Genomic DNA, 17567 nt, shown 5'->3' on the forward strand with positions numbered 1-17567 from the left:
AGAATTTTATGGAATTATTAGATTGTTTGGGGGGGGTGCTTCTCAGACAATAAAGAATAGGCTTCCTAATAGGAGAGAGTTATTAATACATTGACTGAATGTTCACACATATTTATTTTTCTTTTTACCACAGTGTATTTACTATCAGTTTTTATGTTTGATTTCCTACCTAGAGAGTCTCTTGAGAGCAGTGCCCCTGTTAATTTGTCACTGTATTGTAGAACCCATTACTTACTAAGTAAATCCTAGTCACCTTATTCTTTCCAGATTCTCAGCTTCATCTCCTCAACTCAGAAAGTGTGTTGCTTGGCTTTATTTACATCACTTCTTGCATGGTACAGCCTGGAAACTTTTTTATAGCACTAAGATGTTCCAATTGGATGTCTTTCATCTTGCTTAGTGATTATTGTTCTTTATTTGCTGATATCTTGTCTCTTAAACACTATCACTTTATTTTTAAATTATTTTAGGCAGAGGCCAACTATATGATCCCTAGTGCTCAATCTCAGGGAGAAGCTCAAGTTCATCAACTGATAAATATTTGTCTTAAAATAATTTCAGAGAACTGCCTGAACATATAGAACCGTGTGTTGGGGTGGGAAGAATTTATGTTGTGAATCTTTAGATATGAGAAAATGGGATTATAAAGTTTCATGAATAAAAACATTAGGTATGATATGGTGGTAGTGGAAGTTGAATAATATAGGAGGCAAGAAACCTAAGAAAGACTACTGTTAGACTTATAAACTATGAATGCTGCTTGTCATATACTATGTAAATTAGTGAATTAGATGGCAAAGTCTTTTTTAAAAAATAAAACGTTATCCTGGTGGAGCAACAGACAATATAACCAAAAAATACACAACATGTGACTTGTGTTACATTATAGCCATACGCTGCCCCTCTAACAGCACTTGTTACATTATTTTGTAGCTGGCAATATATTCATCTCTTTCTCCAACCAGTCTGTAAACTTCTCTAGAGTCAGGACCCGGGTATCTTATTTAGTCTTTTAGCCTCTTTGTCTAGCACAGTACAGAACATACAGCAGGTATCAGTGAATGGATAGAGGAGTGTACATTATGATTTTTTTTTTGTACCAAAATTGATGGTCAAGGAAGTTATTTTGGATAAATGGATCTTTTGATTACATTTAGATAACTGGCCTGACAGCTCTCAATGGAATGGCCATAGCATTCATTCTTAATCCACACTGAGAGTGGTGTATAATATGTTAAGTCTCCAAATATGTTTTCTAACATTCTAATAATCTTCTAGTGATGACTTTGCTTTTCCAGTTCTTTTGCCGTCACATTTAAACACGTGAACAGTTATTTGCTTGTTTGAATCCACTGAATTCAAAGATGACAGAAGCTAATTATGTGTCTGCTTGGGTATTATTCAGTACTTACTTCACAATATGGTAAAGGTAGCTCTGTGGCAAAAAAATCTAAGGCAAAAAAGGACAGCAACTAATTGTGTACCATGTCCATGGCAGCAGGATCCTTGTATCTGTCCCTAGGATCTCAAATAATGTTTAGAAATGAATAAATAAATAGATGAATGAACAGTACCTCATGTATCTTTCTCAAGGCTAACTCACCATCAGTAAAATGAGTCTCAAAGTCTAGCTGAAAAAAGAAAAGGTAAGCCATTTTCCATAGAAATGTCTATATCTAATGAGTATGTCATTACAGTTTATAAAGAGAATTCCCATTTCCCAAGAGGTATCCTCTAAAATTGTTGAGCAAAGTGGTTATTTTATAACCAAATGGAAGGATCTGGGCTACTATAAAGAATGGGTGAGCAGGTTATTAAGAAAAAATCTGTGGAATAAAGTGTTTTAGCTCAGGCAAAGCTATTCAAGTCGTATTCAATATCTTAAATTCCAATCAAGCTTATAATGAGGGGTTGGTTGGAAAACCTCTGCCAGAATTAGTTGTTTTTTGAAGGTCCTTGTATATAAAGGATAAAATAGGACATCAACACACAAGAGAAGAGAAGAAAAGCAACATATAAGAGAAGATGTGGTAAGGTCATGCATAAGTTATTAGGCTTTAATCTTATTTTATAATTAAACGTTTGGTCAAACATTTGATAAGACATCAAATACAATTATGAAAAGGTAAAATAGCAGAAAATAATCCATTAAAGATGCCTAAATCAGACTTGTTAAATTAGTTATTCCCACAATCTGCTTATCTTGCATATGAAGATTTAAAAAAGCTGGATGGGGGACAGATTAGTAAATTCTAATAGTTTACCATGGAAGCTGTGATGATTAGTTTGCAGCTTTTGATAACAGCATAAAAATGCGTATTAAAGCTATAAAATATTTCATGAAATTGCTACAATGCCTTTCTCTGACATCAATCTGTAAATGCAGAAATTTATACTCAATCAGATCTGCTAGCAATTTTTTTTCTACTGTAAATCCCTCATAATCTTTCTTTAGCTAAGTTAATCATATCTGCACAGGCTGTATGCAGTTAAGGTAATTACCCAAAGAATCTTGGCCTTAAAAAACACTTTGATTGTTAATGTTCCTACTTCTAAATGAACATTTTATTTTTTAACTGACTCATGTACTGTTAAGTTCCTATTTCGTTTCTTTTTGTGAGGACAAGTTTTCGAATACTCAAGTTATTATTTTTTGCATTCATTAATTATATTTTGCTTAACCAGAAATTCTTTTAACAACTGGATTTAGAAAGGTTCCAGTTGCACTTAAATTACATTTCAACTGTTACATTAGAAAGATCTACCATAGATTATTATGGCTGCTAATTTGTAATTAGCATATGATAACAGATTTGAAATAATCAGTAAAGTTAAAATTTGAAATGGAGTAGAAGCAGCAGCAGGGTGGCTCCTTCCTTCCCGCCCTTCCTTCCTTTCCTTCCCACCCTTCTCTTCCCTTCCCTTCCCTTTTCCTTCCTTCCCTTCCTTCTTCCTTCTTTCTTTCCTTCCCTCCCTTCTTCTTTCCCTTCCTCGCTCCCGTCCTTCCTCCTTTCCTTCCTTCCTTCCTCCCTCCTTTCTTTCCTTCCTTCCTCCTTTCCTCCTTTCCTCCTTTTCTTCCTTCCTCCCTTCCTTTCTTCTTCCCTTCCTCTCTTTCTTTCTTTCTTCTGACAGAATTTTGCCCTTTTGCCTATGCTCACAGCAGCCTCAAACTACTAGGATCAAAAAATCCCTCTGGCTCAGCCTCCCCAGTAATTAGAAGTAAAGGCACATGCCATCATGCCTAACTAATTTGTTTATTTTTATTTTTTGTAGAGATGAGGCTCTCTCTATGTTGCCCAGGCAGGTCTGGAACTACTGGCTTCGAGTGATCCTCCCACTTCAGCCTTCCAAAGTCCTGGGATTACAGCCATGAGCCACCATGCCCAGCCCAATTTTTTTCTGAAGGGCATTAAAGGAGTTTCTGCACTTTGAAATAGGTGAACACTGTTTCAACAATCGTTGGAGCACAGGATCCTTTCAGGTCTGGGAAAACAAGAAGTAAAGAATGACAAGGAATTCCTTTTTCTTTCCTTCCCCATATCCAAACTTGAATTAAATAAAACATATTAACTGGGCTTGCAGAAACAGATGGATTTATTGGTCTTTATTGTATTAATCAGTATAATAAAACTGCAATCAATTTAATAAACATTTCAATCATAACCATGACTTGTTATATTTTGTTTGACTAAATTGACTTTTGGAATCCAAAATTCTTGTCTTTAAAAGAGTTTAGAGACAATCTCATCCAAACTTCCGATTTTACATATTGGGGAATTAAATTTCAAAAAGATTAATTATTTAACATATTAGTAAAAACCTGAGGGATCTCATTAATTTTATTTTCAATTCCGTCAAAATTGAAATGGCATTGTTATAGCACATAGCAACTAGATTTTAGGCATATTAGAGCATATTTGTTTTTATATTTATCAGTCTCATTTTCTCCACCAGAGAATGTTTATTTCCAACAGCCCATATGTGGCCCGTATCGATACCAACCAAATTACAGTTTTCCACGTCACATTTAATTTTTCGGAATGGGGACCCTAGGTTTTGCCTCCCCGTCGGGCTATACCCAACATGCTGAAACAGAATGCTCAGACTGGGTTTCCAGGCAAAGTTTACTTCTCACCATGGAAACCAATTTTCATTAACCCAGCTTTTAGGACTCAGTGAAGTCAATCAGAATTATACTGTATTTAAAGACAATCTAGTTAATAGATATGGCAGGATTTACCAAATCTACAAGATTATAAGACTCATCAGGGGCACAGGTTAGAGACACAGGTTAGAGACACAGGTTCTCTCCTGAAGCTTGTGACTCATTAGGTCTATTTTAATATATTATGCAAGGTTGAAAAACACTAGAATAGGAATGTGAGCTAATTGAGACAAGGCAGAGACAATAGTGTATAGATGGCTGTTTCAAAGAAGGAAAAGTTTAAAAGGTAGGCTCTTAACAGAAGCAGATCGGACATAAAGGCAGAGGATCTTGGACTTATCAGACAGAGAGTTAAAGTTGAGATTGTTGAGTGACGTTAGTGGCTCTGAGGACAGGCTCAATGCTCTAGAGTTTCCTGTTTGGTGCTTCCTCCAGAATTGTCTAATTAGCTGAATTAAATATGTAAAACCCAAGGTCCCCATCAGTTTTAATATGCCTAGTGCCTGGCATCATTGTCACTTGATATATATTGCTGAAATTAAAATAAAATGGATTCCATAGAGATGGTGAGGGAATCTTATAAAGAGGAATTCTTCCCATTACAAATGATTGAAAAGAGTTTTTTGCTTGTTTGTTTTTGTTTTCTGGCTGGGATGGTAAATGTACAAATACCTCTTTAACAATAATAGGACACCTTCATTTCCTCAAGTGCTTTAGCCTCTGAATCTTGTGGAAAAGAAATGCCTTTTGGTGTGACAGGAGCTCTGTAAGGTGTTCATGTTCTCAAATGATCTGGAGGTTGCTATTAAATTATCATCACCATCATGTAGTTTATCCTCTGAGGCCTTTTGTTTCCTGGTGCAAAGAACTTAGTATATTGTTTTACTTTCTAGTGCCTCAGTTTCTTCATCGTAATGTAGCAAGAATAATTGTACCTACCTCAAAGGATTCTTGTAAAAAAAAATAAATTATTAATGAAAAGGCTAAAAATAGTGTCTGGCAACAAATCCTCAGTAAATTGTTAGCTATTATTATTATTGTCAGTTAAGAATGAGAATAGTTAAGATACTAGGGGTAAGAAAGAAAAAAAAATCACTGGACAATGGGGAAGACTGACAACAGCGGTGGCTCAACTTATATTTTCCCTGTTTCCATGCTCTCTGCAATGTGTCTGGCCAGCTCCTCCTATCAAGAGATGGAGTCTAGTTTTCCAACTCTTAAATCTGGGATGGCCATGTGACTTCCTTAGGCCAGTAAAATGCAGTGGAAGGGATGGTGCACCAATTCCAGGCCTAATCTTCTGTAGGCCTTGCACATTTCCACTCTGTCTTTTGAGACTTTGCCTCTATCTTGAGAAAAAGCGCAGGGTAACCTGCTAGAGAATAAGAGATCACATGAAGCAGAAATGAGACATTTCAGCTGAGACCATTTGACAGCACCCAAGATCAGAAAACTTGCCCTTCAGATTCCAGATGAAATTGATAACCTACAGAATTGTGAGCTAAATAAGTGCTCATTATTTTTAAGTCTCTAAATTTTTGGCGTGGCTGGTTAATGCAAAAATAGTTACCTGAAACAAACTGTAATTATAAATAAGGGACAGGCATTAAGTAATAACTATTTGCTTATTTGCTCTGAGCCACCTATTACCAGTTAACTAATCCTATAGGACATAGTATCATATAATTTAAAATTTGGGGTAGACTTTAAAAATCTCTTGGTGGAAAATCCTCAGTTTACAGGTAAACAAACTGAGACTCAAAGAGGTTAAATGATTTGTAAAAGATCATATAGATCACAGTAAACTTTGATTAACAAGACGGTGGCAGAGTAATAAAAAAGCCAAACCATAGCAAATGAATAAGAATTTTGGATACCTAATAAAGAAAAATGCTCAGAAACTCTTCTCATAAGTGAGAAGAGAATGCCACTTGGAGAGCTTAAGAGAGCAGCTCTGCCTGAGTGGGGATTTTCCCATCATTAACAGTATTCATGAGCTTCTCATCTCTCTTCACCAAAATATGCTCCATGTTTGAGACCACAGCCAGAGGCTACTGGCCTGGAGGGACCAAATTTCTTTGAAGTTTCTAAAAAATTCATATACCCTACCACATAATATAGTATGTTTAGATAAGTACATCCTTTTTAATTTTATGACAAATTGATTCCCCAGAAAGATGGTCCTATCTGTCCTGTGTGTTCACTTATTCCCTGGCATTCGACCTTGAACGTTAGTGGAAAATCACATTAGATCAAGATGGTGTGCAAAACAGTCACATTCTATGCACTGACTCAGTAGTTAGACCTCGGTTTCTCTCTGTGGGTTCCTCATTGTGAGTCCTCCCTTGCTCACTCACTTCACAACTATTTATTTGAGTGTCTTCTATGTGCCAGACACTGTTTAGACACTAGAGATAAGGCAGCAAAGAAAACTGCTCTCAAAAAATGTTTTAGTATCCAATTGCTGCTGTTAACAAACTACCACACATTTAAGTGGCTCAAAACAACAGAAATTTATTATCTTATAGTTCTGGAATTCAGAAGTCTAAAATAGTTTCAGGCTTCCCTTTCTCCACCCCATCTAGCCCTTTGCTTGGACCTCCCTTCCTTCCCTTGTCCATCTGGTAAATTCGCAGCATCTGTCACAACGAACTCCTTCTGAAGCCTCTGGGGGATAAGATGTTCCCTTACTGGCTCCAGTTTCTAGAGGCTGCGTATATTCCTTGGCTTGTGGCACCCTCCTCCATCTGTGAAGCCAGCAGCACAACATCTTCTCTCCTCTCTGATTTCTGCTTCCATCTCCACACCTTCTCTCTTTGACTGACCCCCCTGCTTTCCTCTTAAAAGGACCCATATGATTACACTGAGTACATCCAGATAATCCAGGATAATTTTCTCCTCTCAGAATTCTCACTTCACTCACTTCTGCAAAGTTTCATTTTATCATGTAAGGTAACATAATGGCAGGTTTTGGGCATTAGGATGTGGACTGATTTGGGGGCCCATTATTCAATGTAACAAAGAAGGTTATATTTTAGTAAAGCTAATCTTTCTTTCTTTCTTTCTCTTTCTTTCTTTCTTTCTTTTCTTTCTTTCTTTCTTTCTCTTTTTCTTTCTCTCTTTCTTTCTTCTTCCTTCCTTCCTTCCCTCCCATCCTCCCTCCCTCTCTTTCTCTTTCTTTCTTTTCTTTCCATTGAGATGGAGTCTCACTCTGTCACCCAGCTGGAGTGCAGTGACATGTTCTCACCTCACTGCAACCTCCCCTCCCAGATTCAAGTGATTCTCCTGCCTCCGCCTCTCCAGTAGCTGGGACTACAGCCACACCACAGTACTGAGCTAATTTTTGTATTTTTAGTAGAGATGAGGTTTTGTCATCTTGGCCAGGCTGGTCTTGAACTCCTGACCTCAGGGGATCCATCTGCCTTGGCCTCCCAAAGTGCTGGGAATACAGGTGTGAGCCACCACGCTTAGCCATAAAGCTCATCTTTATAGGATAAAGTTGAAGTTCTTGAATATGACTCAAACGAATTTCTATGTTATTCTTTCTTCCTAGTCCTATCTCTAGTAACTCTCTACTGCAATTACATACTTCAGCAATCTCGACCTTCTTCTATTGCCTTCCCTCCCTCAGAACACCTCTGCTGTTTCCCATGCTTGGGATTTGCAGCTGTCTGCCAAGCCATATACCCCCATTCCCCTTCCTTACATCTCTACACCATTTGTCTAGCAAAATAGTCAGCTAGGGCATCACCTTGTCTAAGAAATGGGGCCTCTCTCATTTCCTCTCAAAAGAGCCTGTGACCGCCTCTACCACCAACTTCATCACACTATATAGATCTGTTTAAGCGCTACCTGTCTTGCTCCATTAATAAAAAAGCTATCTGAGAGCAGGGAAGGTGTCATTCATTTTTCTAGCCCCATCACTTAGCATAGTACCTGGCACACAGTAAGGGCATAAGAAATGTTAAGTGAATATGTAAGTATCATCAAATTTGTTTATCTATTAGTTAATCAGGAGAGGAAGAAGAGGGGGGGCAGGGAAGGAGAAAGTTTTATCTTGAGTTGTTAAGAAAGTTTTGTAAAGAGTGGATCTCTGCTGGGTGCAGAGAAGGAAGAGCAGATGGGAAAGATGAGATGAGATATACACGATTTCAGGCAGTGAGGATAATGAGCCCGAGGCGCTGAAGCTTCAGGGCCGAGTTTCTCAGCAGGGCTGCTTTTGATGTGTGCCTGCTTTGATCCCTGCTGTGTAGCTGTGGCCCAGGATGTTCTGGAGTGAAGAAAATCTACTTACTGTGTCCTGTTCCTGGGATCCATGGGTATGTGAGAGAAGAAACACTTGTGGGAAAGGAGTTTCCTGGTGGCAAAATAAAATCGTTTCCCAAAGGTAGACAGTCTTTCCAACATAGTGGAGCACAGAAGTAGAAGAAATATGCCGACAGAGGACTTGACAATGTAAGGTGGAGACACGCAGAATGCAACCTAAAAGCTGAGATAAGATCAGACAAGCACAGAAGGGCTGCAGCCCATGGGCGAGGGGAACAAATGTTCTGTTCATGGCAGCAAGAGGACACCGGGCCGTAGGTGGAGAGAATTTTTCTGCCTCTTGGACAAAATATGAGAGCACAGGAAGTGACACTTCAAATGCTCTTACACCAAGGAACAGGGCAACAAAGGTGGGCAGATCATGGCTGGCAGAGAAACACCGAAGTAAGGAGAAACACAGAAACACATTGCTACCCCTCCCTGTACGGGAGGCTAAGGGGAACTTCGGTTTGCGTAGCTTAGTTTTAGAAGCGTAAATTCTGTCACTAGTTATGTTCAAGTTAAATCAACCTTATTAAATGTAACTGAGATTTGAATTCAGTTACTCTCAAAAAACTTTTAGAAATCGTTCCCATTTTAGAAATGTTAAATGCGTACGTTAGTCAGTCCTGTTGGCCATCTCAGACTAACCTGGTGTAAGTGGATTGCTGTGTTAACCTGCCTAGATGGTCAGAAAGAGAGGAGAATGTCATGAACTCTCAAAGGAAGGGAGGATGTGGAACAAGCATTGGAGAATTATTGTTTGCAAGAAAATAAAACACTCTGTTACCACACATATTAAGCAGTTTAAAGAACAAACAACTGGGGTGGTGCCTGGGCAAATACTTGAAGGGATTTGATTTGCAAAAGAAGCACTTTTGAGAATATGCTGTATTTTCCGGTTAATTGCCTTAACCCTGTATCCTAGTTTTCAAAGAGGGTATATTGTAAGTGGAAGTCAAAATCACTATAATTCTCCTACAAAGGTGTAAATTACATGTTTTAACATGACAAGAAACAAGGCAAACCCCTTGTCTGTTTTAATCAACATTAGTATAGTTTCTGCACATCATGAACACTCAAAAACAGTTGATAGGCTGAGTGTGATGACTCATGCTTGTAATCCCATCGCTTTGAGAGGCTGAAGTGGCAGGATTACTTGAGGCCAGGAGTGGACAATATAACAAGACCCTGTCCATATGAAAAATAAAACAACAATTAATCGGGCGTGGGGGTGTGCACCTGTGGTCCCAGAGACTCAGGAGGCTGAGGCAGGAGGCTCACTTAAGCCCAGAAATTGGAAAGCTATGATTGTACCACTGCACTGCCTCCCAGGCAATAGTGTGAGACCCTGTCCCTATTTAAAAAGAAAGTAATAATAGATAGAATGAACATAAGGGATGAGACACTGAGGCATTGAGTCTGTCAAATTTGTGCTTATGAATGGGGATAATAACTAGGATAAAAGTCATGATTGCCCAAAGATGTGTGAGCCACTGAGGCTTGATTTTCTATAGTTTAATCCCAGGAGAAAGTTAATAATATTAATACCTGCATTTTTTATTGCATGTCCATTGTATGTTAAATACTGAGCTGGATACCTTAGATATATTGTTTCTGATCCTCAGAATAAGGTCCCATAGTGTTGTCCTGGTTTTACAAATAGGGAAATAGGTTATGAAAAGTTAAACAGCTTTTCCAAAGTTACATAGGTAGTAAGAAGCAGAATGGTGACTGAGACTCAGATCTGATTGCTACATAATTACTTTTTACTCATACTATGCTATCCCAAACCATATCTCTATTTTGAAAAACTTTATTCTTTGGCATAAAATTAGTACATATTCATGATTATAAATTTGGAAAATATAGAAATATTTAGGAAAAACAAATCAACCATGATATCTCCACTGTTTTGTAAATATATGGTAATACAATTGATTCTCATTATTTGCAATAGTTATATGCTATAAAGTCACTGCAAACACTGAATTGGTGAATACTGAACTTTTGTTCCTAGGAGATACACAGGATTAGGTTTCCATAAGCCCAACATTTTTATCAACCAATCAACAGATTACCTTATTTTATGTTTATTTCTATCTAAAGACACATTAGTTTATATACATTGCTGATTTATTAACATCAAACTTACAGCCAACAGCACTCTAACTCAGACCTGAATGAAGTTTATCTAACATATACGTTTTCTCTGTAAGTAAAGCACGTTGGCCTGGCTGTCCTCGGGGACACTAGGCAGTACCTCAGAACCAGAATTCGTGGCTGTTTCGGACAGTGAAATGAACAACAAAAAGCAGAAAAATATGGCATTAAACACACCTCAAAAAGGAGACTTGTTTACAGTATAAGAGCTGAAACAAGATGGTAAAATATCACTTTGTTTGACGTTGAGGAGAAATGTATGTATTGAGTGACTCAGATATTATTTCACTCTGAATATGTCTTTGAATAGACATGAAAATGCTGCAAGCATTGATTTCGGGGATTACATATACATTTTAGCAAGTAGGTGAATTTGCAAATATAGAATTATGAATAATGAGGATTGACTCCTTCTAAGGAATCAAAAATCTGATTGCTTTTTTTCAAAATCAGCACATTATAAAAGAGGACTTTTCAGAAACATTTCAAAGTTTTCTTATGTACAGACTTTGGTGCCACAGGCCTGACACAAATCTATCCTTCTATTTATTTCATTTACCATCTTCTGAGTAAATTTTTTCTTTTCTTATTTTTTTTTTTTTTTTTGAGATGGAGTCTCACTCTGTCGCCCAGCCTGGAGTGCAGTAGCATGATCTCAGCTCACTGCAACCTCTGCCTCCTGGGTTCAGGTGATTCTCCTGCCTCAGCCTCTTGAGTAGCTGGGATTACAGGTGTGTATCACCATGACTGTCTAATTTCTTTGTATTTTTAGTAGAGACAAAATTTCACTGTGTTAGTTAGTTAGATCACAGGATCTCCTGACCTCATGATCCACCTGCCTCAGCGTCCCAAAGCGCTGGGATTAAAGGTGTGAGCCACTGTGCCCAGTCTTTGAGTAAGTTGAAAGTATATGTTAGTGTAGGAGCCAAGGGAAAACGTCTTCACCTTCTGAGGTTTTGTGAAAAATCACATGATAAAAGCCAGCTTGGAGAAAAGGCATATAAATCTATTAGCATACACACGGGGAGAGTCACAGAGTGATAGAATTCAGAAGCTCATATACTAATCTGGAGGTTACAGAAAAAATAGGGGCTCAGAGCACAGCCCAAAATAGATAGTGGTAGTTAAATCAGGTTATGTTGGCAAGACACGTTATGGGAGAGAGAAGATGAGGCTTGGCTAGCAAAGGTGGTCTTGTCATATAAATGAAACTTCACAGGTAGTAACCCCCAAAGAGTTATGCAATACTATGCAATAACATAGAAAATAAAAAAATATTATGCAATGACATATAAAATGTTTCTTTCAGATCTTTAAAGGGTTTTGACTCTCAGTTAATCTTTCCTAGATCTGGACAAGGGAAGGCCTGCCTGCATCAATGCAGATTCTCTACAGATGTAAATCTTCTGCATGAAAGACAACTTGGCAAGGCTACATCTGTTTACGGGATATCTGAACAGCTATCTCAAAATATGTCAAGGAAATATATCTTGGAATGAAATAGTTTGATTTACTTCACTAGGTACTGTGATAGGTATTAGAGTTAATAAAAATAAACAAGAAGGTTCCTACTTTCCAGAAGCCCATGGTTTGATGGAAGAAGCCAGCCGTATAAGCAAATATTTTAACAAAATGTGGTAAGTTTGGTAATGGACAGAGATACAGGGTCTTTTGGGAACACACCCAGGAGAAGATCCACTTAGCAGGGTAGGTAGTGTTTCAGCTGAATGCTTAGAAATTAGTCTGATTTCCTCAGGTAAAGGGTGGCAGAGACTGGTGACCATTACTGCGAATACTATGCAAGAACACAGTAGATATTAAAGTCTAGTACATTTGATTCAGAAGTCTTTCGAAACTACAGGTAAGATGATTATTCACCAATTATTCTATACTATATCTTCCAGATGGCACAGATTTTACTGTATCTCTTCTAGCCTAAGCTGGAATGTTTGCATCATCATAGCATGACTAATACATGTAATATGACTTAAGTGTTTTGTTAGATAGGTAAAGAATCTTGTCTTCTTGTAGCATATACCAAGGTAACCGTACTTATGTTAGTTTTCCGCATAGACGATAGGCTCACTCCAACGCAGACTGCTTTGTTAAAAAGTGTGCAAATAGAAGCCACTGTCTACTGCATGACAAAGAGCTAGCAGTTAAATATGTCTAGCTCAACCCCTGCTTCCTGAGAGAGTTATAGGTAGTTTATTCTAATCAATTTTGAGGAAACTTGTATACAGATTCCCTTAAGAGTATATTTTATGATTTCAAAGGAAGTTTATACAAAATCTGAATTGCTTTATTAAACTTTCTTTTTTCAATCTTGTTATGCTTACAAGCAAAAATTAGATGGGGAGGGATAATTTTATATATATATATATATATATATATATATATATATATATATATGCATATATTTTAGACAGGGTCTCACTCTGTTGCCCAGGCTGCAGTGCAGTGGTACGATCATGGCTTACTGCAACCTCAACCTCCCTGGGCTCAGTGATCCTCCCAGTTCAGCATCCCAAGTAGGTGGAACTTCAGGCCTGCACCGCTAGGCTAACTGTTTTATGTTTTGTAGAGATGGGGGTTTCACCATGTTGCACAGACTGGTCTTGAACTCCTGTGTTCAAGCAATCTGCCTGTCTCAGCCTCCCAAAGTGCTGAGACTACAGGCATTAGCCACCATGCAGGCCTGGCATTTTTAATGTAAGAGTAGTCTCATATATTTTTCTTTTTTCTTTTCTAGGTGTTTATTTTTTAGTGTTTTTATTTTCAAAAAGTAATGTTGCACATGATTGAAATTAAAATAATACCAAGGATATATACATTAAGAAATAAGACCCTTTTATAGCTCCAAAATTCAGTAGCCATTATTTATCAATTTCTTGGTTTTTTTTTTTTTTTTTTCCCTGAGATGGAGCTTCGCTCTTGTTACCCAGGCTGGAGTGCAATGGCGCGATCTCGGCTCACCGCAACCTCTGCCTCCTGGGTTCAAGCAATTCTCCTGCCTCAGCCTCCCAAGTAGCTGGGACTACAGGTGCACGCCACCATGCCCAGCTAATTTTTGTATTTTTAGTAGAGATGGGGTTTCACCATGTTGACCAGGATGGTCTCGATCTCTTGACCCCGTGATCCAGCCGCCTCGGCCTCCCAAAGTGCTGGGATTATAGGCATGAGCCACTGTGCCTGGCCTATCAATTTCTTATAAATATCTTAGAGTAATATTTCATGCAGGTATTAACATGTATATCTATAGCTAAACTGTAAAAGACATCAGAATGAAAAGAGATGGATAAGTTTTCTAAGAAGACAGTTCCTTCATAATCTGTTTTCTGTAAAAGGGTGATGATATGTTTAGAACTTTTAAATTTTCTGGGTACAAAAGCAATAAATGGTCTAGAGTTATTTCTGTTTTAAGGGAAAGGGTACTTTTATAAATTAAAGGCATATTGTATGCACATTCTGTATGTACTAGGTACTTTCTACATGTTATCTCATTTGAACTCTCAAACTCATGTAATGAAGAAAATATTACCCCCATATTATAAATAAAAAACCTGTATCTCAGTAAGTTTAAGTGACATTTTAAAGGTTTTACACAGCTGGAAAGTAATAGAACCTGAAGAACACTGTTCTGTGTGATCCCAAAATTCATACCTATTCTATATATATTCCAGATGCTGTACATTGTGTTTGAGATTTTGATTATAAATATAGACAGTCAATATTAGCTTAGTGTTTAAAAAATTTCTATCAGAGATTTGTACCTGTAAATTCACCCTTTTAAAATTCGTGGTTAACATCACTTTGTATTTGACGTTATAAAGCCATAGTTAGGAGAGCCAAGTCCCTTTTCAGAGATTTCCACAAATAAAAAGAGCTACATCAGAGGAGGCCTGCAGATGGCACTGCCGCCTGCGAGTCACTTAAAAAAAATGCATAATTATTTGAGGAATTATCCAACACTGATTCCAAAAGTTAAATTTTAACCAATATGTGAGTAATTTATCATTCATGTAATTCTTCCAATTTATGGTTGATGTTAAAATTTAATTTTCAGTTTAATGAACAAGTAATGTTTAGTAGCATTTCAATCCAGTAAAAGGTAGAACATAAATCTGTGTGGATGGGGCACGGGAAGATCAATTAAGTTGGAGAAGAGAAAGAGATTCAGATTATTTGCTTGGGCCTAAGGTGCTGCCTGAGAAATCAGATTGCTGAGGAATCAGAAGACAGATTGTGACTGCTCAGATTTAAAGACGAAGACACTCTTTGGAATTTCTGAGTTATAAATCAGAAAGCTAATGAAAACACATGAATACAAAAGTCTGAGACATTGTATGCAATCAACAAAAATGGCAGGTGTTTTATCACTGTATTTTTAGTGTTATGAATTTTCAAGAAAAGTTATCGCAAATATTTAACCCTAGCTAATCATATAAGCTTTAGAAGACAAAAAGGTACTTTCTCTTGAGTAGTTAAGAGATGTAAAGTTCTGGAGATAGAATATTCGAAGATTTTCATAGGGTTGTATCTGGATGATAGGATATAAGTGATTTAACTTCCAATTCATCTATAATATATATGTTTTTAAATAAGAATAAATACTAAATTTTAAGATAACCAAAACCATTGTTCTCATTCCTTCTGTCTGTCTGTCTCTTACACGTTAACACAAACCCTTTTTAAATTAAATTTTATTTTTTTCAGTTTTAATGCTAGGGATCCCTTGTAGTGAATGTGGGATGTTCTGCACAGATCCTTTCAGTGTTGAGTCATTTATTCTCCCAGCCATCAGGAATATTGGCTACATTCCTCTTTAGGAACTATGCTTGGCTAAAGGGACCTACCTTACCAAGGTTACGACTCTTCCCCAGGATCAGTCCATATTCATCGACTGGTTTATATAAAGATAAAAGACCCAGCCCCATCTCTTAATTTGGGACAATTCAGAAAAGTCATCACAGATCCAGGGGGATCAGCTGAGGCCTTTATCATGACTGCATTGTGGTTATTTTTTTCTTTTGCCCCATCCTACTTCCATCACTTTCTTACAAATGTTGCTCCCAAGTAAACCTCATAAACACAAGTATTTGTCTCAGTATTGTGGGTAACATGATCTAAGACAAAACTAGGAGTAGTCCTAAGAAGCTGACATCAACTTCCAGCCAAGTTAGCAAACCTACAATAACATATAACTCAATCGTTTTCCAGATTGCATAGTTTTTGACAGGAAATCAATCTTCATTCTTACGTTTTGTCTCTGGCTACTGTTAAGATTTTTCTTTTTGTCACTAGTTTTCTACAACTTGATTTTTTTTTTTTTTTGCTTCAGGTTACTTTAGCTTTTGTGAGTTTGTTTTTCATCACATTTAGAGAAAATTAGTTATTATTTTTGGCCAATAACTTCGTGTTCTCTTTCTTCTCTCCTTCTCAGCCTCCAATTGCACACTAACATTTCATATTTTTACATAGCTCAAAGATTCCTTTCATTGTTTTCAGTTTTGTTTTCTCTGTACATTATTTCAGTTTCTGCTGCTATTTTTGAATTCACCAACCTCTCTTCTGCTATATCTAATTTTATCTTAATCTCATTCCACATACATTTTTCAATTTTGATATGCATTTTTCATTTCTTGAAGTTTTATTTGGATCTTTTTTATGTCTTCTGTTTCTATTTATTTCTGATTTCCTTTTTATTCTAGAGTATGATATTTATAATAAGTATTTGAAAGTTTGCCTGTTAATTGCATTACCTCTGGTAGTTTCGGTTGATTCATTTTTCTCCTGGCTGTGTGTCATATTTTCTGTCTCTTTGCATACCTGGTAATTTTTGTTTGGATGATCAACATTGTGATTTTTGTTTGGAGATTCAACATTGCTGAATGCTAGATTTTGTTGTTTCTAAGTGAGAAACTTTGTTCTGGCACACAGTGTTACTTGAAGACCAAATGGAACATTTTAAGGCTTGCTTTTAAATGTTAGAGTAAATCCATAGCAGCTTTTATTCTAAAACTAATTTGGCCCTGCTACTAAAGCACAACCATTTTGAGGATGCCACCCTATGTTCTATGTATTACAAGCGCTCTCCATTCTGGCGATGGGAATGTAAACTATTCTTGGCCCTTTAAGGCCCAGGAACTGCTTACTGCTTTCCAGTCATTCATTCCTTGGTTTTGCTATGTACTACTCAAGTCATTTTCTTTACCCCATTCTAATTAATACTCAACAAAAACCTCTAGGGAGGACTACTCTGCAGATCTCTGGTGCTTTTTCTTTGCAGCTCCCGGAGTCATTCTGAACTCAGTCATCTTTGGTTTCTCCATGCAGTGAGACCACTAGGCTTTATTTTGGTTCCTCTGCTGGCAACTGCCTCTAGGCAATAATCTGGGGAAATCCTAAAGCTCATCACCTCTTTTCCCTCTCTTGGGAATCATAGCCCTGCATTCCCTGTAGTCCAATGTCTGAAAAGAGTTGTTTCATGTATTTTATCTCATTTCCTAATTGCCTATGGTAGAAAGGACAATTTGGAGGTCCACTAATATACATGAAGCTAGGCTTTGGCAGAAAAATTTTCAGTTTTTATAAGGGGCAGAAGTCAACAATACTTTAATTTGTCTTATAAACTGTTTCCTCAGTACACGTTCTGAGAGGTTTTCAGAAGACATAAAAACAACTAACATACGTTTCTCCTGGTGCTGAGAAAGTAAAAAAATCCTTAATTAATAAAAGTTGATTCTGAGTAAATACGTAAGTCTGAGTTGCTGTACTTATTGTATTTAGAAGTGTTAAATTTATTTTGGTGAGATGATTTTATTTCTTTCAATTCAATTTAATACTAAAACTAGCTATCCTTCATTTTTTTTTTACCAGAAATGCTTCAACAATACCCCTCCCCCACCTCTTCACTTTCAAAATCAAAGGGTGG

This window comes from Saimiri boliviensis, chromosome 11, assembly GCF_048565385.1.
Source record: "Saimiri boliviensis isolate mSaiBol1 chromosome 11, mSaiBol1.pri, whole genome shotgun sequence".
Classification (NCBI taxonomy): domain Eukaryota; kingdom Metazoa; phylum Chordata; class Mammalia; order Primates; family Cebidae; genus Saimiri; species Saimiri boliviensis.